Source organism: Desmodus rotundus, chromosome 13, assembly GCF_022682495.2.
Source record: "Desmodus rotundus isolate HL8 chromosome 13, HLdesRot8A.1, whole genome shotgun sequence".
NCBI classification, from domain to species: Eukaryota; Metazoa; Chordata; class Mammalia; order Chiroptera; family Phyllostomidae; genus Desmodus; species Desmodus rotundus.
In genome coordinates, this window is record NC_071399.1 from 6,742,749 (window position 1) to 6,768,603 (window position 25,855).

The 25,855-nt window shown below is 38.7% G+C and overlaps 1 long non-coding RNA gene across 1 annotated transcript; it reads right to left on the reverse strand.

The window, feature by feature from the left end:
* Window positions 1-1,501: 1,501 nt before the first annotated feature.
* On the reverse strand, window positions 1,502-25,203 carry LOC123479984 (uncharacterized). Its single transcript, XR_006655829.2, has 3 exons — window positions 25,053-25,203; window positions 3,352-3,596; window positions 1,502-3,188 (listed from the first exon to the last, which is right to left on the reverse strand). It is a non-coding gene; the product is annotated as an uncharacterized lncRNA (long non-coding RNA).
* Between the last annotated feature and the right edge of the window lie 652 nt (window positions 25,204-25,855).

The following is a 25,855-nucleotide window of genomic DNA, read 5'->3' on the forward strand; positions in this document are numbered from 1 at the left end:
TCAGGAAAGTATCCTTTCTATGAGTTTCCCTGCCACCATCTGACTAGTATAGAGGAACATCCTTGTTAGAGAGAAGACTGATTTGTAGAGTTTTGCCAGTATGATTTCTGTATACTGTGCTCTGAGTCTCTGCGAAAAGCATGTCCACAAATTGAGTCTGGAACCCAGTCTTGTCACGCAGGCTCACCTCCTCGATACTGACTGATCTTTGTTTTGGGTAAAAACTATTATATTTTGTGTTAATATGAGGTGTTTTTCATACAAAGTGACATGATTCGATAAGGTGTTTGAAAGCAGAGACCTTTAAAAGGGTACCTTACAGTACAAAATAGATGTTTACCCAGCTTTCAAAGGGATGTGTATGCACACACACACACATATATGCCATGTGTGTGTGCCTACCTCTCTCTGTCACAGACCAAACTGCTACGAGAAACACGTCAAAAAGAGGGCCAAACAAAACATTTTTTTCAGGCCTTATGATGTGCCAGGCACTGGAGCAGATAGCTTTTTAATGTTTTCTTAATTAAAGTGGAATTAAAAAGATGTTTTATTAAATTGTTGTTTTATTATATTATACAGTTGACCCTTGAACAATGAAAGGGTTGGGGGGCACTGATCACCCCCCCCCCGCCCCAGTAGAAAGTCCCTGATTAATTTCTGGCCCCCACCAAAATAGTTGTCCTTCAGTATCCACACAGGATTGGTTCCAGAAACCCCAAGTCCATGACTGCTCACGTCCCTGTACAAAACGGCATAGTTGGTGCATAGAGGCGGGACTCGGCATCAGCCTTGCTGAAAACAGTAGGGGTCTGTGGTGGAAAACATGTGCGTGTTAGTGGACCCTTGCAGTTCAAAGCCTTGTTGTTAAAGGGTCAACTGTATATAAAACAGAATTATATTTATTTTATTACTCTACTTGATTATTCTGATGGCTGAACTACCTACCATATCCTGTTTGGAGCAACAGATCTCTGTTTCTAGAGAAATAAAGTATAGGAAACATGAAAAGGAACTCAAGTGGATTTATTTTGTTTATAAAGTAGCATATCCCTTAACGAGTAAAAAGTATCTGTTCCCTTTGAAGTTAGCAGTGGGGAGTACAGGTGCAAACAAAAGGAAGGTCAGGCATCAGGAAGGACGATCACACGAATAATATGTTTCAGAAATATGTCATGGAAATGTGGGACGTTTCTGATCTCGTTCATCGGAAACCCATACAGTGGTATTACATATATTCTTGCCTACGTGACTTTTTAAAAAATACTTTTGTGAGCGCTAGTTGTGTATTTTAACACACTGAAGAGAATGGAGGTTAGAAAAAAATCAACAGTTCAGCTAAATAAATCAATTTCACAAATGCAAAGATGAATCCTATGGTTTCTGTGATAGTGTTCCTTCCCGTGATTGTCTTTTTAGCTGCACATTCATGCTTCTTCAAAGAACTGTAAGCAATGCATTTTTAACAAAATCACAATGACTCTATTACTTTCATGAGGATTTATTCATAGTGACTACTAAATAAAAATGTCAAAGACACAGTAAATATCATGCATAGGAGGCATAAAGAAATGCTACATTGGTTTGAGGACAAATAGGAAATGTAATTTACATTTTAAGTAGAAAATGAATTTCTAGTAATGTTTGGCAAAAACGAATTACAGGCAAAAAACCTAATGGTTCTCATGATACCTGGATAAGAAGGCAAAATTGAAACAAATTCAGGTTCTCTGTAACGTACAAACAAGGCAGACCCTGGGCAAGGCTGTGAAGTGAGCACTTGCCCTTGGCATTGGCCCCCAGGTTCCCCGCCCCGCGCAGCTGTTCTCGGGGGCCCAGGCCCCTAGGAGTACCTGGCCACAGACAAGATCTGTTTTTTCCGTCCCTGCTCATAAAACTTTCTCTGTCCTGACTTCCTTCCCTCCTTTTATGGCAATGTTTCTCAAACTTTTGATTGTAGATAACTTAGGGATTTATATATCCTTATCTAGTTCTGCTTTCCATAGACAAAGTAAACCCCATAATAAAAAAAAAAAAGTACTTGAAGAGGAACAAAATAAAAAGCAACATAATGCCAACATAGCAATCACACAACAAAACCAAACAATGAACATATATAAAATCTGAGAATGTTACAAATATGTTAATTCATACGTATTTGTCTTCAGCCAAGACTAGTTCCAAAGAGCCCCTCCCTGGATTTCAGGAATTCTAACAGTTTCCATATGAACGTAAGTGGCAGTAGCAAGGCTCCTGAGACTTACGTTGTGCTCAGGTGTCTTTGTGGAACACTGATTCAGAGCCCTCAGTTAATTCTGGCAACATGCAAATATTAGTTCAAATAGAGCACCTTCCAGCAAGTCAGCAGATACTAGTGAGTATCCATTAACCTCTATGAAATTGCATATTATTCAACTCTAAAATCAAAGAAGAGTTTTCTGTCCATCAGGCTGAACTTTGAAGCTCCCCAGAAATCCATAAGGCTCTGAGCTGGAGGGCCCCAGCATCAGCTCAGTGACAGTGGGCGGCTAGGGTGTGAGGCTGTTCCCAGAGAGAGATTACATTTTCAGCCTTCTTCTCTTGCGTGCTCATGACCATGAGCTGAAAACACCGAGCTACTGAGAGAGAGAGAGAGAGAGAGAGAACACGACAGAGAGAAAATTTTATCTCGGTAAGCCACAGAGACCTGCCTCACCCTGCCAAAAAAACACACAAAGAAACAAAAATCCATCGGGCTGTTACTGGGCCACAAACTGGAGAATTGGTGCAAGAAGCAATGACAGTTAGCAGCAACGTAGTCAGTGGTCAAAGCAGCCAAGATACAAATCAGAGTCAAATAAAATTATAGGAGGTCTGGTAGGATGAGGCTTATGTCAAGGACGATTCAAGGTGGCAGGTAAACTGCCCCACAGGTTTGCAGACTGAGACGCTAGAGCACTAATATTCCAGATGAGGAATCTCAGTGTCCAGAGATGCTGCAACTGGAGCTTTCTACAGTTGAACTGCCCGTATCCATTTAAGTCAGTGTTTGCCAGAGGCGTTTTCTTTTTGCCAAGACTTTGAATTATCAATGCCAAGTCCGTCAGCTGCATCTACCATTTATTGTCTCCATTTGCTCCATAGTGAGTCGGTTCTATGACTCAATTAGGGCTCTGAGGACATCCATTTGTCTGAACATGTCAAGCCACCTATACAAAGTAATTGAAAGAGTGTTTGAATGTGAAATCACTATTTTTTGTCCTATTATAACTACCGATTACTACATTATTCAACTACTACCATAGTCAATTTATACACATCTTTCACCCCTATGTGGTGCTTACAGATAGGAAATGATGTCATAAACTTCACCTGAGCTATAAGGTTGGCCGTCCTGGATGCTAACTAGCAATACATCGTTGGACATCAGCTTGGAGCACAGCACAAGATTTCGAGCTGATTGTTGTTGCCGATCATTCCTGTGATTCTACTGATAAATCTTTACTTTTTAGATTCTATTTCCAGGGAAGTCAAGGACAAGTGTTAATGTGAATATTGCTTATTTTTCTTTCCTTTTTCCTTCTTCTCTTTTGTTGTTGCTGTTGATGAAGATGATCCTGAAAGAGACAAGGGGATGGAAAAACATAAACTGCATTATTCGGGTTTTAGACACTCGAGGTTTTCTGTTAAAAATGTCTAGTTCAGCAGACCCTGAATGCCCTTTGTATTGGACAGTGGACATAATGTCACCCACATGCTACATGGAGGATATAACAATGAGGGGCGGAAGCCTGGCTCACGCAAAGTCCCTTGCTGGTCAACATGGTGGTGGCTCGCTCAGCTTCTGAGCACTGACAGAAGTAACCATTTTTTTCTACTCAATTTTCACCATAGACACTTTTTCCCTCTGATCTTCAGATATTATACATGCCCCCAGGTTTATAGAGCTTTAGAAATCTGGTCACTTTACTCTTTCTTCTTCCATTTGTAGTATGATTCTTATCAGAGACCTCCCAAATAAATATTGAAGGAGACTTGAATGGGGGGGGGGACCCTCAGAATGTAGAAAAACATATATCTATAAGCACAGACATTTGCTAGTTTAAGGCTATTTTAAATAATCAGTTTGGGTACCACTGTTTATAAACCTGCAGAGAATGGATTGCTCTGTTATACACTATATTCATTTTCTTTAAATCCCTAGTTCTCAGTTCCTTTCTAAATATTTGTGACGGGTATCAAATTACTGGAAGCTGAAAGTAGTTTTTGCAGGAGTAGAGTTAATAGTAAATGATTATTTTAATTCACTTGATATTTGGGAACCATAATCTTGATTGCCTGGCTTAACTCAGTAGCACTCTTAAGTAATTACTCTCCATAAATTAACATGCTATTTCTATCTTCTGTGAGTTGCAAGAAATAGAAGCTGTTAACGATAAACTATACCTAAATCACCCAGGTCACAGACAACCCAGAAGTTTCTTATGCCATCCTGATTAATTGTAAGGTGATCAGCTGTGTGTATGTCTCATAATTAGGACGGACTGAACAATCGACCCAACTTTTCCACTACTGAGTTACTTGTTTTGTAGACGCTGCCTTGTATTGTCTTATTGGCATATCATTCCACTTAATGAAACCCTGTAACGGAAAAAGTATGAGAAGTCACTGAAACTACCTACTTATGTTTGGTAACTTTAATAATGGTTTTTTAAATGATTTATTCTAACCAGTGAACCCCAAGAAGACCATGTCTTGAACTGTAGTATTCACGGCTCCTCTGAGAGAGAGATCTGCTTTTCAGGAGAGAAAACTGTGACACACCAGTGATATGAAGTGCCATGACCATTTAAGTAAATAACTAGTATATGCTGCAAAATTGTATATTCAGAAGCAGCAAAGGATAGATTATCACTATATCAAGATTAAACAATTACCATTGAGAGTAATTATATTTATATTGGTATTGGCAGTCCTCTGAGCTGATAATGTTTTGTTAGGGTGTTTGAGTCAAGGCGAATAACATGTTGACAAGTTTCAATATACAAGTAAATTTTTGTATTTCCCAGAAGTTATAGCAATTACAAACAGTAAAATCTCTTCCAAACATGGCTGGCCAACACCTCCATCTATATGACTATGCTGGCACTAATTTTAAAGAGCTAGTGATCGCCTTTAAACATATCAGATGAATCTCTGTGGATAAGGAGACCGGGGAAGGTAATGCAGAGTGCTACCCCAGGGTACAACCAGTGAGGAGCAGAGTTGCACACCAGAATTCTTGTCTCTGGAGAGACCGTGGGGTCTAGTAGAGAAGGCCTGTTCCTCAGGGTCGACCACACTGGGTTTTAGAGTCGGGGAGAGTCTCTCCAGCCTCACTGGGTCGCTGTGGGGGTGAACCACGTGACCTCGCAGTGCCCAACACAAGTCATGAGCCTCCTTCCCATGAGTTCATTTCCTTCTTTCCACCAAGTGCTCTGATTGTGCCCATGTGACAGAAGGTCAGTTTTAGGGGAAAACAGGCAACTTTCAGCTACAATACTAATTGTATTTTAAAGTGTCTTTGCAACGTGGCCATTTAGAAGTGTATTAGGGTAGTTAGCACTTCTGTTTCCTGACTGTCAGATAAAGAGTGTGTATCTGATACAGTGCCAGGGACACAACTGATGTTCAGCGACCATTTCCTGATGAATAAGTACATGGGAAAATGTGGAATGTGTATTCTCATATGAGACATTTATGTTAGAAACAATGTTGGATAATGTGACTAGATTCCTGAGCCAAACTACAAAAGTCTACAGAACCAGTAAGAAAATTTTGTCAGTGCCACTATAAAACTGGGCCCATGCGTTTTCCTGTAAAAATACGTTTCAGTTGTTTCAGTTGGGAACTTGACGCTGAGGAGCCCACAGCTCCTTCTACGTGAAGTCACACCAACAGCTTTTTCCCACAGCTGTTCCCACTAGTCAGGTGGCAAGGAGACAGAAATTCTCTGGCTCCAAGCTACTCGTGCGGATTTGCCAAACCCAAAGGACTGATTTCAGAAAGTGATTTTAATCACTGGTTTGTGTAAGAACCTTTCTTCAATAGCTACAGTCTCTAGAATCACAAATGGCCCCTGGCCCCTGAAGCTAACTTTGGACACTGGCTTGTCCCCACCCCCAGCTCGGCCGTGGCACCATGTGCCACCGCTCCAACCACGCTGGCTCTCAGGGGCACGTTTGAGAGCCAGGAATCAGAGGAACAAGTATCAGCCGTGTACTCTGTAAGTTATAAGACATGGATCTGTGTGTTCCGTAACAATGTAAAAATTCCAAATTTTTCATCTAGTTAGAAACCATAAACAAATGTAACAGGAGTCCACTTGCCACTTGCCAGTAGCCCTGGAATATCACCGTTATATGGGGCTTCAGTCTGAATTTGCCAGACTCTTCCAAGCTTCCTTATTCCTCTCTGTTTTCTCGCTTGCTTCTCCCTTTCCCCTAAATGTAAAGGAGCCTGTCCATACCCCGTATCTGTGTGATCTAGACTCTTTCCCTGGCAATCTCATTGGAATTTGTTGCTTAAATAATCACTTCTCTGAGACTCACAATTTTTTGTCTCTGACCCTTAGGCCAGATTAGCTTCTCTGCTACAGGCTCCCAAAGGAACCTCCACGCCCCCTCACACGTTATTCTAATCCTTGGTATTGGTTGTCCTGATAAACTGGGAGCTTCAAGAGGCCCAAGCTCCTGTCTTTCTTTACTTCCCTAATCCATGGGTCTACCTGGGGCACTGCAAGTGACCCAGCCTCTAGTGTCACCTGCGTTCCAAATCCTCCAAAAATGTTCTCAAATGAAATTGAAATGTGCCCAGCTCCACCCCACCCCTTTTTCCATTAGGTTCAAATTGTGTACCTTGGTCGTTTTGTACCATTGACCCAGATTCTTCCCTGCTCCAGCTCCTCCCTGCCCACCATATTTTAGAAATTGTACTCCTCCTTCAGCCTCAGCTTAAGTCCCAAATCCTCCATAAAGCTCTCCCCAGCCTCCCAACTGGACGTAGCCGCCCCTGCCGCGTGTCTCCACAAAGATCCATCCCTACCTGTTCTATGGTCCTTTCCAGTTTTGTATGTTTATAATACTTCTTTATTTACCTGATTTCCTTGAGAAAATGGTTAGCATTATACAGCTATATATCTCTCCTACCACTTGATACATGAGGGATGCTTAGCAATTGTTTGTTATATGAGTGATTAAGTGAATGAATTAATAATTGCACATATATGGTACAGTATAGTTAATATACACAGTTATAGTAAAATAAATAGCCCGGAGTACAGCGATGTTACTCTTCGTGCCATTTCTCCAGGCCTGCGCCACCACCGGGATCTTTGCTTGGCAAGTCTAACGAACCAACTGCCACAAAATTGAGGAAGGGCATACCTTTTTGGTAAGTAACATGTAAATATTTTAGTCTGGCTGAAATGAACAAGCAAATGCTTATGCCTCCATTTTCTTCAAAGCCCTATTTTGTAAATTTTTTACACATTCTGGTGTATTTCCTTGGAGGTCAGAGGGGACTGATGAGGAAAAGTTTACAAGAAAATTGTTACTTCTTAAAGACATTAGCACAAGATCTTTCCATTTTGACACAGTGCTTAGGTGATTCTGTATCTGTCTGGAAGGAATTTGTATTTTGTATAAACTGTGTTGCAGTATAACATTCAGAAAAATGTGCAAGATGTAAGCGCACAGCTGGATGAGTTCTCACTGAGTGAGCATGACCTAGTTAAGAAATGGTCCCCCCGACCCTCAGTATGTCCCCACAACCGTGTGGGCCTTCTAACACACATCCTTACCACCCTCCTCTGGCCGCCCCCCCAAAGCTGATTATAGTTATGACTCCTAACACTGCAAAGTGGATTCCCCCGTTCTTAAATTGTACGTGAATGGAGGGGCTATCCTTTTAAAAGACTTAAAAATAAAGACAAAAATTACGAAGTGTGCATAAAGGCCAAGTGATATTTTTTAAATTTATGTAACAGCTGTTTTGCCAGATGATTTGACAGCTAATTGGACTGTCTTCGCTTTTACTCTTAAACCCCACGAATATCACCTGTTTTAGGTGAGGGCCACTGCTGAGTGAGCACGCTGCTCAGGTTTTTGCCTTGTATTTGTGCCTAATAAATTACAGCCTGCCTGAGATCAGAAAAGGCGTGCATCATGTCAAACGTTTACAGCAACTGTCTTTTATAATTAGAGCAAAAGATTTCTTTAAGCATTGACTGATTAAATCAGTAATTAACATGGGATAAAGAGTTTGCACGGTTTCTCAAAGGTAACAAGAAGCTAGAGAGAGGTACACTTGATCAGCTGAAGGCTTACTAACACATTGTTAAAGGCTTTGTTTTATTTAGCATAATAAATGAGGAACGGCAACGCATTTATTCATTTCAAGAGAGATAACAGCCTTTTCAGTTGTCTGTTCTAGAGAAGGCCTCACTAGAGACCCCCATCTGTCTTAATTTTTAGACATCTTCCCAAGATACAGCAATTAAACCCTAACACTTCAATGTTCCATTTAATGATGCAGATAGTATCTAACTGATTGAGATCCTAGAAAGACCTAAGTTTCTATTTATCCTACATCTCCAGAAATAAAACGTTGTTGCTCAATTTCTTTTTGATCGTTATTAAGTGCTGTGACTTCTCATCGTTATTAATTTTCACTGTAGGGCAAGTGGTGCCTCTCTTCCTCCAAATCATCTCGCTACATTTCGTATCATTAATGATTTACAAATCCTAGTGCGACCGTTTATCTAATCTTGTCTATTACAGCTTATTCATCTGTTACCCAGAGAAAGTCTTGACTTTGCTCCTAAGTGTTAGGATACACTCCAGCTTAGCATCAATGCCAGTGTAGTCCTCTGTATGCCTGCATCGTGTTCACATGTCCTTGAACATGTATTCAGTCATCTTCCAGGGCATTTTGCATGTAAGAAACACTTTTGAAGTGTATTTCCCAATCGAGTTTTATTTCACTCTTCAGTGGATTTCTGTGTGTCTTAAAGAACATACAGGTATACGTTATAAAGCATTTAATAAACTGGAAGATCAAAATCGGTATTAAAAGATATAATTTCACAGTGTCCAACTTTTTTACATGTTGGCAGTTATACATATAGCTACCTGGGATATAATCCATTGAGTTATCAACATCACGTGTTTGTGAAAACCAGTGAGCTCTTTCTGTAATGAAGATGGGGTCGATCTCTAACCACTGCCCCAACCCAAAGCTGCCCACTGTCCTGATTTCCATCATGGAGGTTGGAGATGCCAGTCGTCGAACTTGCTTTAAGTGCAATCCTATAATGTGTGCTCCTTTGCTTCCGGCTTGATCTTCCATTCAGTGTAATAAATTTCTCCGTTTCATCTCTGCTATTAAGTATAATCATTCTCACATACTTTTAACTAGTAGTACTATTCCATTGAATCAATATGCTACAATACTTTATTTTTCTATGGGCTATTTGGGTTGTTTCCAAGTTTTATTACATATTACAAATAAAGCTCTTACAAAAATTTTGTACAAGTTTTTGTGGCCATATATATTCATTTCTCTCGGGCTAATCCCCAGGAGTGGAATTGCTGGGGCAGAAGACAGGCGTGTGTTTACCCTTATAACAAAGCACCTAACAGTGCTTCCAGGCCGGTGTCCCATCTACACTCCTGCCAGAATGCATGGAAAAAATCACTACCAATAGATTCTTATTAAATTTGATTCAAAAAAAAAGAGACAGAGAAAGAAATGCATGAGAACTCCATGTGTCCCAAATCTTCACCAACATTTGATAGTATTAGTCTTCTGGGTTTTAGTTTTTCTTGTGCTCTCACTGTGGTTTTAACACATTACCCTTATAATTAATTAATTTCCATGTGCTTATGTATCATATTTTGAGTTCTTTGCCCAACAAATGTGTTGACCTGATTTGTGGGAGTTTTTAAAATATATTTTGGGTATATTTTGTCAGACTTAATGTGTTACGAATATTTTTACTCAGTCTGCAACTTGTCTATTTTTGTAACCATGTCTTTTGATAATAGGTGTTTCTATTTTGATGAAGTTTAATCAGGGTTTTTTTTTAGTGGTTTTTTCATATGTGTCCTCTCTAAGAAATATTTACAAACAAATTTTAAAGTTTTTATAGTTTGGTTCTTATACTTAGGTCTATGATGATCTTGAATTAATTTTTCTGGGTGGTTTGAGTGGGGTTAAGATGCATTTTTCCCATTTTTATGCAGTTATCTGAACATAATTTATTGAAAAATAATTTCTTTCCAAATCAAATAGCTTTGGTTCTTCAGTGAAAATCAGTGAATCATGTGTCTAATTTCTGAACTGTTCATCCTGTTTCATCGATCCGTTTGGCTCTCTCTATGCCAATACTGCACTGTCTTGCGCACCGCAGTCTTTAAGTAGCTAACACAAGTCCTCTGTCTGGGCTTTCCTCTTTCATGGTTGTTGATTGCTTTAGCTACTTTAGATCCTTTACATTTGTATGGATATACATACACATACATTACAAGTAGTCAATTTCTTAAAAAATAAAAACCAGCTGGGATTTGGGTTGAGACCGCGCCGAGTCGGTAGTTCCGTTTGAGGAGAGGTGACTATTTTACCAGTTTTGAGTCCTTCAATGCATGCGCGTGGTAACGCTCTCCTTTCCCTCCGTGTTTCAGGTGGCTTTGGACATATTCCCAGAAGTGGAATTGCTAGGGAGGTTGTCAATTACAAATTTAATTCTTTAAAAGATCTAGAATTATTTACATTTTTGCATTTTTCTCTGTTAATTTTGGTAGATTGTGGTTTTCAATATATTTACTCTAAGTTTCAAGCATATTCCCACAAAGGTTCATAACATTACTTGCTTATGGTTTAAATATCCATAAAAATGTGTCATATTCCTTCTGTCATCCCTAATATTAGCAATTTGTATTTTAAGTATTTTTTTCTTGATCAGTTTTTCTGAGGTCAGAGTATCAACTTGTGGATTTTTCAATTTCTTTTCTTGTCTATTTATTTATTGCCTGTTTTTAATTCATTTTGCTCTTATTTTTAGTATTTTCTTCTTTTTCCTGATACCTAAGGCAGTAACTTAGATTATTAGCTTTAAATCTTTCTTCTAACATCAGTGTTTTTAATGCTACAAAATTCCCTTGAATCGCTGCTTTCGCTGCATCCCACACATTTTTATTCATATGTTCATTGTCATTTAAGTGAAAATATTTTCTAGTTTTTCTTTTATTGATTCTTTCATTGTGCATATTTTAAAGGTATATTATTTTAACTTCAAATATTTTTCTGGATCTCTTGTTCTTATGTATTTCTAATTTAATTCCACTGGTATCAGAAACACATATTATGAGATTTCTATCTTATAAAATTTATTGAGACATTTGATTTTGTAGCCCAACGTCAACATAAGGTCTATCTTAGTAAATGCTCCAAGTGCAATTGAATGAAATATATACTATGAAGCAGTTGTGTGTAGTGTTGCATAAATATAAGTTTACTCAATTTAGCTAAGGGGTTGAAATTTTTATCCTAACAATTTTTTAATCTACTTATCCTATAAAATACTGAGAGAAGTATTAAAAATCTCCAGCTATTAATATGGATTTATCAGTTTCTTCTATTCCATTAACATTTGCTTTACACATTTTTGAATCTCTGTTGTTAGGTATGTTAGGGTTATTATAAGTTTCTAAGGAATTAAGTTTTTCATCATTATGAAACATGTCTCTTCACCTAACCACATTCTTGTCTTTGTATCTGCTTGGTCTGCTATTGACAGAGCCAATCACTGACCTTTTACCAGTTGTTTCCATGGAGTAACTTTTTCTAGTCTAGAGCCTCCAGTCTTTCTGTGTCTCATAATTAAGGTGAATTTCTTCAGACAAAGTATACTTAGTTCTTGCATTTTGTCTTTTCTGTTTTGTAATTGGAGTGTTTAGGTCATTGCATTTAATATAATTATTTATGCCATTTAAGTTTGCAGTCTTGACATTTATTGTATTTGTTTTTATTTCTCTCTTTCCTCTTTTCCTGTTTTGTTTTGGGGTTCATCAAATATGTTTTCATTATATATGTTTATTCCCCCATTCAGGCCCTTGAATTATATATAATGTCATGGTTACACTATGCAGTATTTATTTATCAGTTTGCACAGTATGCTTCATATAATATGTAAAGATATATAACAGTATAATTCTATTTGTAACCTAAATTTTAGGATATTTTTATTAAATGTCTTAATTGTACACACATTAAGATACTATATATAATATGTTGTTAGTTTTGCTTTGAACATTCAGTTATTCTCTAAAAACTAAAATATATTAGTTTGCAAGTGTTGCTGTAACCAAATGCCCATTGAGTGGTTTAAACTACAGAAATACATTGTCTCACAGTCTGAAAGCGAGAAGTTCCAGGTCAAGATGTCGGCAAGCCATGCCGTCTCCCTAGGCGCTAAGGAACGCCCTGTCCTATGCCCGCCTGGCCCCTAACATCGGGTAGCTCCTTGCCCTGTGGCAGCGTACTCTAGTTTTCCCGTGGTGTTCTGCCTGGGTAGCTGTACATATCTGTGTCCAAATTTACCCTGCACAGAAGGACATCCAGCACGTTGGAGAGGATCCCCCCTTCTCTGTAAAGACCCTATTTCCAAATAAGGTTACATCCCCAGGTCCTACAGGTTAGGACTTCAACATAGGAATTTTGGGAGACACAATTCAACCCATGATCCTAAGAGAAGAAAACAAAGTTTATAGATACAGATGTAGTTATAGACGTATAGATACATACAGATATTCCCGTGTGTGTGTGTATCCCTATATGTTTCCCGTCTCCCACATTCTTCATTTCTTCCCTCAGACCAGATTGCCATCTGGTATCATTTCCCTTCAGCCTGAAGGTATTTTTGTAGGATTTCTGGCAGTGAAGGTTTGCTAGTCACAAATTTTCTCCATGTTCCTTTATCAGAAAATCTTATTTTAATCTAGTTTAAGAATATTTTTACTGAACACAGAAATCTGTATTGATAGGCTTTTCCTCATTAAAGATGTCACTTAATTGTCTTCTGCTTTCCATTGTTTCTGATGTGAGTTGGCCGTCATTCACATTGCTGTTTCCATTTATCAAGATTTTTCATCTTAGCACTTTCTATATTTTAAACCATATAATTCATTTGTTGCAGGTGGCTCTCCAATGCAATGTAGGATGTTTAGCAGTATCTTTGTCCTCTACCAAATAGTTGCCATTAGCACCTAACCCCCAACCCCAGTTGTGAAAATCAAATACATCTCCAGAAATTGCCAGATTTGTCCAGGAGACAAAATTACCCCCTGTTAAAGACCCCCTGTTAATGTACAGCTTTGTGCAACCACCACTACCGCCGATATGCAGACTTCTGTTGTCGATACCAGGATTCCTTATTCTACTGGTTGGGAGCCACACCCACCCTCCTCCATTCTGAGACCTTGGCATCAATCACTCTGTAGTTAATCTCTATAATTTTGCTATCTGTGATGTTATATAAATGGTATGCAATCTGTTAAGATTGTGTTTTTTTAATTTACCATAATTTTTTTGAGGTTTGGCCACGTTATGGCATGTATCAAGAGTCTGTTCCTTTCATCGGTGAGCCATATTCCATGTTATGAATGTACCACAATTTGTGTGGATCCATTCACCCACTGAAGGGTAATTTCAAGTTTGGAAATTGCCAAAAACTGCCATGGGCATGCGTGGACCTATTTCTCAAGAAAATACCATTTTATTTCCCTGGGATAAAATTCGAAGTGTGCTAGAACAGATAGGTTGTCTGATATGTGCATGTTTAGTCTAAAATCTGTTTAGTCTAAAATCAATTGTCACTATCTTCCAGAGTAGCTGCAATATTTTACATTCATACAGTAGCAATGTATGAAAGAGCCATTTTTCACATCCTTCTTAGCATTTGCTGTTATCCACAGTTTCTACTCTAGCCATTCTGATAGATATGTAGCGATAGCTCATTGTGGTTTTAATTTGCATTTCCCAAATAGCTGGCATACTGAACATTTTTTTCATGTGCTTATTTTCCAGACATAGTCTTCTTTGGTAAAATGTTTGTTTGTGTCTTTTCTCCATTTCATTATATTGGGGTTTTTTTAATGCTTAGTTCTGAGAGTGCTCAGTATATTCTAGATATATCTCTTTTTTGTTGGTTATGTCACTTGAAAATGTTTTCTGTAATCCTCTTAAAAATACAGTTGCACAGAGCAAAAGTTTTTAACTTTTATGTCATCAAATTCATCAACTTTTCCTTTTGTGGATAATGATTTGAGATTTATGTATGAGAATTGTTTACCTAGTTATATGTCCCAAATATTTTTCTTATTGGTTATTTCTAGAAATGTTATAGTTTTACATTTTATTTTTAAGGCTCTGATCCATTTCGAGTTTATTTTTGCATAAGGTATGAGCTTTAGGTTAAAGCTTATATGGTTTTTTTATTGCATATGGATATCTGTTAATTTATTTTAATCTTGTTTTCTGTCTGTTCTTGAGATAGGGTAATGCTCTTTTATGTCTTTTCAAGTTTACTGACCCTTTATTCTTCATTCTCCAGCATTCTGCTAATGCCATCCAGTGAATTTTTACTTGAGGTATTTTGCTTTTCCGTTTGGAGTAGTTTACTGATGACCGACAGTCCCCCATCTATTCTGTCAAGGTGTTTCTATTTCTCTCTAAGTCCTTAAGTAAATGTATATATAATAGTTGTTTTAAGATTTCTGCCTGCCAATTCCAACATCTGAAGTATGTGAGGTTTGTCTTGATTGCTTGCTTTTTTCTTGATTATGGAACACAATTTATATTTTTTTTCACATTTCTAGTAATTTTGAATTGTACACTGGGCATTATTGATGATTAGTTTTAGGGAAGTAGGGAATCTGGTTTATTGTGTCTTCCTTTAAAGGGTGTTAAGTTTTGTTCTGGCAGGCAGCTATATTATTCACACAGATCATTTTAAAACTGTCAGAATGATGTTATATTTTTATGGTCGATATATCTCCATGTCGTCCTGTGCTTTAGGGACTATCCCTTACCCTAGCACTTCATCTTTACTTCCAACTTGTAGCCCGTCTTTAATCTCATCTCAGTGCTTTGAGAGTTTTAACAGATTCTTACTATTCAGACTCATTTAGCTTCAACATCTATCTGGCATGATCGTAGGTAAAAGAGAAAAACAAAAACATGAATTCTCAGCCTCACAAAAAAAAAATAGTCACTCTCTACTCAATCACATGAAGTCTTGTCCTCCATATGTGCAACCCAAGACTTAGCCAAGGACCCACAGAGAATCATACTTCTCTGATACCATTCTCTGAAGGAGCATACTTCTTCCTGATACCATTCCATGTGAATTCCAGATGGTTCCACAGGCATGGTCTCTGATCTCTGCCTTCTCTGTTTAAGGACAACACGGTGCTCTATTCTGGCTCCACTTTCCTGTTTGCATTCTGGCCACTGCCACCAGGCAGCAAGCCAAGAAAAATATGGAGCTACCTTCTTGATCTTCCTTCCTCTCAGAGATCATGGGCTTCCGTGGTCTGCTGTCCATTGGCTCGGAGCAATGGTCCCATGTATTCTGTTCAGCTCTATTGTTGTTTAGGGTGGGAGACAATATCCAATGCAAGTTATTCTTTCAAGGCCATGTGTGGAAGTTCTTCTGACTCATCATAATTTTTAATGATAGATGAAATAATTGCAGTGAATGTCTCCTGGAGAATAGCAGATGTTTTCATTTTGGTCCAAATAAAAGATATCTCAACATCCTCAAAGCAAAGCAAATAAAACACCTTGTAAAGAGAATGAACACATGTTCTGTTTTTCTAACATCATCCCTGTTAATGCCTATTATTAATAACTCCCCATTTTACTCTAAAAAATAGTCTAGTTTTGGCATGAAACTTCCTGCATACTCTATATATATCAATAATAGTGATTTTTAGTGTGAGAGCCTTATATGATCCAACTTTATGTTTACTATACAATCATTTTTAATATTCAGTTTACCTTTTCCAGATTTAATACCATTATTTCTTTTTAGAAATATTATTTTCTTTAGTAATTTGGAAGTTTGCATCCAACCTACCTCTCCATTTGCTAGTGCTTTGAAATAAGTTTCAACATGGTGAAAAATTTGTTTTAAGAATAAGCTTCACAACACAAACCATACTTTATTAGGATATTCCTTACACAGAAAAAAGAATGTATCCTATTTACTCACAAAATTCTCCCTGCTGAAAGACATTTTTATTGTCAAAAGACAGCAAATGGCTTCCCTTGCCATGGTTGATTGCGTGAACTTGGGTGCTGTGTCTCGGGCCCTGGCTTGATGCAGCTGTGGCAGCCGACACAGCCTGGCATCACCATGGGGGAGGAGGTAAGACCTGTTCTCCCTTCTCCAGCCCCCCTTCTCCATCCCTCTGCAGACCAGTTACATTGTCGTTACCATGACCTGGCCTTCAGAAAAACACACGCAAACTCGGACACGCCCAAATACCTTCAGAAAAATGGCCTATTTTTCTTACATTAAGAACAGAATGAATCTTCGGTAAAACCCTATTTGAAGGTGAATGTGATATCTCTGGCCATAAATATTACTCCTCTCTGTGAGGGTGTCACGGTCTCTGGACCGCATCTCCGGCCATACAGACAATGCCCTGCGGGCCCAGTAAACAGGTGTAAAGCAGATCTTCTTGTTCATCACTATTGGCTTTGAATATATGCCTCGTTAATGCACACTGGCCACCTGAGTAGCTATGCAGTTGTTCTCCAGTCTCTAAGTTGTATATCACATTGAAGACAGTAATAAACGTTGAATTTTTAGATCTTATGCAAATATGGTGTGTTTCCATATGTTTTCTGTTCAACAATTTATTATTTTTATGTCTTTATATTGAAAACTATCCCTATTTCATGTCAGATTTGTACCTACAGTGAAATATGGAGAATACCTTCCACTGAATGGAAGGTTTTCTTTTATGAGAGTCCTCATAGAAGATTCAAACTGTTGGAGATACTTCCTTTGAGGGAGTAGCAGCTTGTGTACTGTGATATGTTCCCTCTGTTTTAAAACATCCCCAAAGAATGCTGTCAGCTCTAAGTTTCTATACCTAGAGTCTACTAAATCAGATCAGACCATTTTTATTTGACGGTTGCAAGTGTGTGCTTTTTTTTTGAATGTTAAATCTGTTTCTATTTTTCAATCAATTTAAAATGTGTAGAAAAAGTGTTCTGATTGTATATTATCCAATTTTCATCAGCTGCCGGAAGGAAATGCTGTGAAAATCTGTGATTTAAAACCCTTAAAACTTCTGCTTGAAATGCATGTTTTCTTAAGAACATTAGATATGCAAAGTATCTTAAACAGAATTTTGATATCTTTATTAATAGCATTTCAAAGTTTTAGGATTTCAGATATTCATAGATTTTTATTCTCCTTGATTTACAAGGTCAAATATTTTAGACCTTTATAGTTCTTCTTTTGGAAATAATTGGAGTTGTCAAGGAAACTAGTGAAAGAAAAAGAATTACAGTAGCAATAATACTATCCTTTCTAAGATTTAATGAAAAAAAAGTATTTTACATAGGATATATAAATAACCATAAATATCAATAAACCAATTTAACCCATTGTGTATGCACCACTCGCCGGCAAGCTGTGTGTAATACAAAGATCGTGTCTTCCACGAGTTTGCAATCTGGTTGAACAAATAAAAATGCACACGCCGAAGAGTGGTATAATTAAGAACTGTTGGAGTTTAGATGAGCAAATTTTTTTTTCTTTCTCTAAGGTTTCATAGCTGAAGTGAGGTTTGAATTAAGGAATGAAAGCAATGCATAATGGGAATTTGTGATGAAAATACTATTCAATAGTAACAGGTCTAAATGAAATATATTTTTTATTACATCTAAGCAACCTACTATTAGATATAAAAATGGTGAAAATATAAAATGAACCTATTAGAACAGATGATTTTCTTTCTTATAGCTGTATTTGGTTTCATGCTAATTTAAAAAAAAAAAAACAGAAGCACTGGAACTCTATGTTAATTAGGACTTTATTTTGTTTTTCATCTTTAGTTTTACCTACTCTACCAGTTAGTATTCACGCTCATCCACAAGAGGTTTCAAAAAAAAAAACAACACGTGATTTAGACAAGAGGGGATTTAATTTCTCATTTAAAGAAAGTCCCGGGTTATGGCAGCTCCGTGATGTTATTAGGGCTTTTTGCAGCCCTTCACCACCCCCCCCACCACTGCGGTTTTGGATCAAGGCCAGTGGAGCAGCTGGAGCTCCAGTCATCAAATCTCTCTTCCAGGCCTACAGTTGGTGGAAGGGACAAATTCAGCTCTCAGCCCTTCCTTTAAGGAGGCTTCAAGGAGGCACCAGCTTTCTTGGCTTACATATCAATAGCCAGATCTACTGCAAAGAGGCTAGAAAATGCAGTCTTCCAGAGGCGTGAATGAGTGCCTAGACCAAGGCTGGGGTGTGGTGGTGTTAAGGAGAGGAAGGAGGTGCTGGAGGCTAGGGTATGCACATAGCAGTTTTTGCCATCCCTACTAAGCATTCTTCCTGTCCCTGGCTCAAGGTGTGGCATTACTAAGTTGAAATGAACCTGGCTGACCCTGCATCATTATAGAAGGGGTATAGTTTACTGGGTGGATCTATTCTTAGCATTACTCAGTGCTGAGGCAGGCCCACCCATTCTAGTTACCAGATTGTATGAATATCATGAAAAAAACTCCTTGAAAAATGACTAAACCTCGAAGGAGAATGACAGATATGGGGTTGTTAAGCAAGTGGTTAACTTATGCCAGGGTGAAAGTAATTATTTTTGGCTGGATAGGCAGTGAGATAGGTGTGGACAAAGGTAACTGATTTTTTTAGTTAGGAGCATGGAAACACAGAAAGAAAAAAGAAAGAAGATGAGAGGGGAAAGGGACAGAAGGGGAAGAGAAGGGGTGAAGAAAACCAAGGAATGGGAGTGAATTCTTCACAGCATGTAAAAGATGGTCTTGTCTAATCAAAATTTCATCTCTCTGTGTTGACCTGTTCTGCTGATCATTTTCTCCGTGTAGCGTACCACTGCACTCTGCAATGCTATTCTGTTTAATTAAGACCCTTTTATTATTTGTAGATGATTCTTTATTTCTAGATTTGTAAATGCTAAGCGTGTCTCTCAAATATCACCCTGAGGAAGCTTGTTCCTCCTAATATTTTATCATATGTTTATTTCCCTATTTACTCTCTAAATAGGGACACTGTCTACGCAGTGCTTCTGAGTGCTTTTTGTCTCTGGGCCTGTCCTCTGTGTCCCCTTCAGGGCTGCCTCTGGCCTCTGCAGGCTGCATTTCCCGTCACCTACTGGAAGGTCCTCTCCCTTTTCACAGTCAGGAATCAGCCCCTCACTTAGTCTGGAATGAAAATGGGGCCCCTGTCTATATCTCTAGCGTGGAAGAGCACAGCGGATACTGTTTAACTGGGGCATGAGCAGAAATATGTGGGCCGGGATGCAGAAAGCAACGCTGCCCTGTGACCTAACTTCTGATGACAATAGTCAGCGTAAGTTGTGCATTGAACTGCAGACAGTCTTTGTACATCCCAGGCAAGAATAATAATAAAGTGAAATGCTCTGAGGAATCTTCAGTGAAAGAGATTACCTGCAACTACATGAAAAATGTTTTCAGTGGCCCTCTTAACTGGTTCTGAGAAATGTAAATTCCCATTTTCTCCCAGCACTGCCCACAGTCTACTACAAAGTAGGTAGAATCGAGAGGAGGCAGAACAGCAGCGAAGGGACATGACTGCCAAACTCAGAAACCCCGTGCCAAGTTACTCTCGCTGCTCACAATCTATTCTCCTGGGAATGCACTTATAGCTGCAGCAGCAGTTAAACTGTGAACACATAATTTTTAAATTTCAGTGTACAGCCATACATGAGTTAATGAGATTAATTTTGCTTTTATTTCGAAATATCCTGCGCTCATCTAACTCATTTGACATCAGCAATCAGTGTGTGGAAACCCCAGACGTGATTGCTTTGGTATTCAGCAGAGCTCTTTGCCCCTTATGAAATTAGCAGACACACCTGTGGCGCTGCCTTGATTGCACATTCCAAAGCGCTCTGTCAAATATCAGTGCCTGTAAACATGGCTTCATGCACATACTACTGAAGTTAAGAAAAAAATACGGTGTGTTTTTTTTTTTAAATCTTCAGACTGGATTTTAAAAATAAAATAGGTGAACTTTTTGTAGTGCGTCCATTTTTCAAAATTCAACTCTTGCATAGTCAATGGGGATGGGATAAATATTATGGGATTTTCATTTGCATTGCCCTTCCTGTTCTCTGAAATAATTTATTATAATTTTCATGAGATTTCATAATATTATTCATTCACCTCATAATTGAAACGTTGTTAAGCGCTGCCTCATGTTGATTCCTGACCTGTACCAGCCAAAGGCACCTTCCTCTACCCCTCTCTCCTTTCCAGCTAAGAAAGTTAGCAAGTTTGATATGCAACGATAACCTACATAAGTGATTCCGGGCTTATTTCTTTGTAAAATGGAAATGCAATTCCTGGCTTTTTAGAAACATATGGTAGATTAACTGATTGAAAATTACTTATGATTTCCAATACATCCCAAATTTTAAGAATCGTTACTAAAAATGTTTAGAAACATCAAAAGACATTGGGGAATTAAAATATGAAAATGCAATTATAATTTCATCAATAAAAGCTAGCTTTTCATTAAAAATAAACAGTGATCACTTATTGTATTCAAGTTTATTACCCAATTTTTAGTAGGCAGACAGAAGGAAAGCAAGCAATAAGAGGTCATGGTTAGAATATCAGGAAAATGGTCAGCAACAAGATCTATACCTGGTACTTAGAAGGTGCTCAATAAAAATTTATTTTTTGAAAGCAGATTGGGAAAAAAATATGTGCCCTCACTTTAGTAAATACTCACATAAACTCACAAAAAAATTCCAGTTTGCCTGGCATGTGACAAGTCTTTCATCTTTTGACAAAATTAGTAAAATCTATCAAGCACCATGCATGACTTCTCCAATGGCAAACTTCAGTGCCTGCCCACACGGGTCTAGTGGAAGGCCAAGGTCAGATCAGTCTCTCGTCCCTGAAACGTGAGTGACGTTGGTTTACTACATCTTACCCTTCTGTTACTTTACCCCAGGTAACGTGAGTACACAGTGCGGCTCGTTCTTTGAGCCTGTCTGTGATAAAATAGCCTCAGCCTCAGTGCGAGAATTCTAGGGGAAGGGCTTCCTCCCTGCACTGCCCTCATAAGGATAACTTGGCGCTAGCACTGCTCTACATTCCCAGAATGATTGCCTTCCTGTCCTCTGTGTGACAGGGGAGCACTATCTGGGACACTGTTTGGGGATATGGAATTTTGGAAAACGTCTGTGGAGGCAGGTGTGATGAGTCCGTCGGTTATGTTACTTCTCACTAGTGTTCGAACTCAACGCCTGTGGGTGGAAGTCAGTAGAAGCAATTAACAACAAAAGTTAAAGAAAAGAGGGATTTAAAGAGAATAAATCTAAATACATCAGTCTAGAAGATAGATGAGGTGAAAGGAATAAACATATTATACAGGAAAAGTGATATTTGAAGCCAGAGAGGGGTTATATTTATTGACTACGTATTATATACAAAGCTTTACTTTAGGTCTCAACATAGACCAACAGGTTGTAATTCTTTGGCCCTCCCAGTTTATTTTGTTTTACTTTTATTAACATTGGTAGCACATACTAGAACTGTGACTAATCAAACGTAACTTGGACTCAGAGCGTTTCCTGGAGCCTGGTAGAACTATGCCGGACACAACTCCAAAAGGTGCGCTCACATGTTAACCCTCGGGATCCCTGGGTTTCTGCAATTTGGCAGCCAAATGAAGTGATTGCAGGACTAAACCGCGTGAGCTAAATGATTAATATATTCCTCTCCTTTCTGGGCATCTAGACCATGAAATTAACCTAATTTTTTTCAGGCTTTGGATGACATGCTTCCCAATTAGCATTATTATCTTTCAAATTACTGCTCACATTCATGTAACTTGTGTGATTTCATACACTTTTGATTGAGAGCAAAAAAAGCACACAGTTCAGAAAGTCAAAAATTGCAGGGCGTATATACTCTAGTGCAATTTTGAGTTAATTCAGGAAGTTCAGGGGTTCAGTTGAAGAAACATATGTGTTCGAGGGCTTCCGCTCCCCAGTTTGGGTGGCCCACAGAATTAGGTGGCAGCACCCCGACTCTCTAGGCTCCCACTTCACCAGGAGGAACAGAGGGCATCTGCTCAATTCTAGTAACAAATTTTAAGGGAGGTACAGAATCAAAATGAGGAGCAAATGGATTCATTATTCCTGTACATGGAACCTGGGAATTAATTCGTTATGTTTGTTCCTCATCATTTTGTGTACTCTTGGCACTGCCAAAAAGAATTGTTAAATGTGAGACGAAATGGGTAAGCCTTTATTTCCTGCATGTTGCAATTTCAGTTTAAGTATTCCAGGAGAGAGAAACCTCCCTAACAGCGGGGCCTGTATCCTCTCCGTCACCTGGGCCCTCTTCTTGGAATTAGGTGGAAGATTCCTCCACTATGGTGCCCTTTCTCAAGTACTTCACAGTGAAACTGGGCAAGCAAAGGTGAGGGGGAGGAACTGGGTTATAATCCTGACTTGTATCACCTGGGACACTTAGAATCAAGGACTTCATTTGTAAAATTAGAGGACTGGAACCAGTTATTTCCAAGTTCTCTAATTCTAAAATTTTCTATTTCCATATTATTATAGACTTCTGTTGTTGCAAAGGGTTTCAGTGATAATTTAACATTTTGTTCACCTGGTCCAACACTTTCTTCCAATTGGACTAATAGACAGATAAAGTTGAAAGTGGCAGACAGACGTAGCTTGAAATCATAAGCATAGAGGTAGTTACTTAAAATATTAGGTTGAATGAGCTCCTATAAGTATGAGTAAGAGGAGCAGAGAAACAGTGTATAGAATGATCTCAAAACAACCACCAAGGTCAAAGTCACAGGAATGTACCTTGCACATTGTTAACCGCAATTTTTAAATTATAATCTTGGGTATTTTAAAAAATATATATATACATGTTCCTGGGGATTTTGTCCCTATTCAAGGTTATGGCTAGTTTTGCATTTCATTTTGTATTCCTAAGCAATTGTGTTTATTAAATATTATTATGTTTGCAACTTATCTTTTGGTTTGTTTAATAAGAGATCTAGTTCATCTGACATTTCTCCAACCAACCTGGGAGCTTTCAGAGGGTAGGGTGAGGAAACCAACACAGAATTTTCTACTAAGAATCTGTGTGTCCATGTACACACACACGTGTGTGTGTGTTTAGTTCAATTGGAGAGAGGCTCATCAACTCATCCACATCATCCGTGCGAGGCACATTCTGCAGACTTAATGAGCACACTCATAATATTGGATTCAATGTCACCGCTCAATTATTTTTACACCGTTACATTTTACAGCCCACCTCTTCTCACAAAGAACTTGAGACAATATCCCATTTTTTTTTTTAAAAAAAAAAACCTGTAGTGAAATAATAAACTATAAATATAGAAGATTAGTACCAGGGACAAGAGAACAGAAATATGTCAATCATAATACGAGTCTAGTTACTGAGCATTGTATCTTGTTTGAGCTTTCTGGTAGCCAGAGGAAATAAATGGAGGCATGCTCAATTATAAGGTTCTCATTAAGGGATAGGAGGAAGCAGACTGGTCCCTCAGGGGAAATGACACATTTTGATAAACACTTTAAATAGTTGTGTTCTGCAGACAAAACCCTGTAGAACTATTCTCGTTATTAATGCTGAATTCTAGAAGCATTAATTATTTTTTCATGGCAAATTGATAGGTTTATTTACCAGTTGGACATCATATGGAACTTTGCTTCCCACATAAGTAAGGAGTTATTTGGCTCGCCCAGTTAGTTCAAGGTCTCTGGTCTTAAATAAAGGAATAATAAAGCTAAACTAACTGACTATACTTAACTGGGAGTTTTCTCTTTCTTCTTACAACATTTTTTTTTATTGTGGTAAAATATGCATAATATGAAGTTTACCATTTTAACCATATTTCAGTGTACCATTTAGTGGCATCAAGTATACTCACAACATTGTGTAATCATCACAACTATCTATTTCTAGAACTTTTTCATTATCCCCAATAGAAATTCCAGGCCCGTTGAACAGTAGCTTCCCCTCCTCCTTTTCCCAGACCCTGAGTGCTTTTCCGTCTCCATGGATTTCCCCATTCTGCGAACCTCAGATAAGTGGAATCATGCAATGCCTGTCCTTCATGTCTGGGTCTTTTCACTTAGCATCATTTTTTCAACTCTCATCCATGTGTCAGAATTTCATTTTTGATGACTGATTAATATTGTATGGTAACTTTTCTTTTTAAAAAATGTAATTTTCCTTTTTCATCCTTTGTTTTTTCCCTGTCCTTTCATTTGTCAAAAATACTAACAGATGATTGTAAAGTGACATCTGCCATTCCCGTCAGGACCCCCATAAGGCCTGTCATTGTCTCAATGACTTTGTATGCCCCCATATTTTACTTCGGTGTTATTTCCTTATCTATCATAATTTGACTTGAAAAGAAAACACCGTTTCTCTACTCACAACACTTATGACAGCAAATGTGTGGGTGTTACACACCAAACAGTTCTCCAGTTCTCTGTGGATACCGACCGGGTGTCCTACAATTTAATTCCATTGACACTAACTGCCTGGACTCAGTGCAGACCCTGCAGGTTAAGGGCTCAGTACCAAGAGATGGCCTTGCCCTTGAGGTGCCCATTGCAAGTAGTGCGTCCCCAGGTTACCCACACTTCTGCCTCTCAGGGTTTCCCATGATCCTCTCCTCAGAGTCAATAATCTGCTCTCAAGGCTCACGGATCTCAGGGAAACGCTTTACTTACTCTTGCTGGTTTATTGTCAAGGTGATTGCAGAGGACACACAGGAACAGTCGGACGAAGAGCATTGTGGGAAGAGACCCTGAAGGGTCCCAACAGCAGCAGCTTCTGGGGTGTCACCCTCCCAGCACCTGGTGCTTTGCCCACCCTGGCAGCTCTCCACACCCCACTGTGTGGGGTTTTTATGGAGGTTCCATTACCTGGGCAACAGTTCATTAAATCATTGGCTGTTGGTGATTAACTTAATCCACCCCTTCCTTCTGCAGTTCCCCCGGAGGTCAGGGGTTGGGCCTGAACTTCCTAATCACCTGGTTGGTTCCTCTGGCAACCAGCCCCCATCCTGAAGCTATCTAGAGGCTTTCAGCAAGCAGTCATCTCATTAACATAAATTTAGATAAGGTTGAAATGGGTTTTGAATCACAAAAGGTGCTCTTCTCACTGCTATCAAGAAATTACAAGGGTTTTGAGAGCTCTTTGCCAGTAACCTGGAAGACCAAATACATATTTCTTCTTCTTTTAAAATTTTTAATTTGTTTCTACTTTTAAAACTTTAGTTTCCAATTACATTTGACATTCAGTATTATTTTACGTTGGTTTCAGGTGTACTGCATAGTGGTTAGACAATCACATACTTTAGCAATTGTTTCGCCCCCCACCCCCCACCCACTCACCCCCTCCTCCCCTGCCCCAGGCCGTGTTTCAAATACCCACCTAGCACCACGCGTTGTTATTACGCTGTTACTGACTATATTCCCTGTGCTGGGTTTTGCATCCCCCTGGCTACTTAGGTACAGAGAACAGACTGATG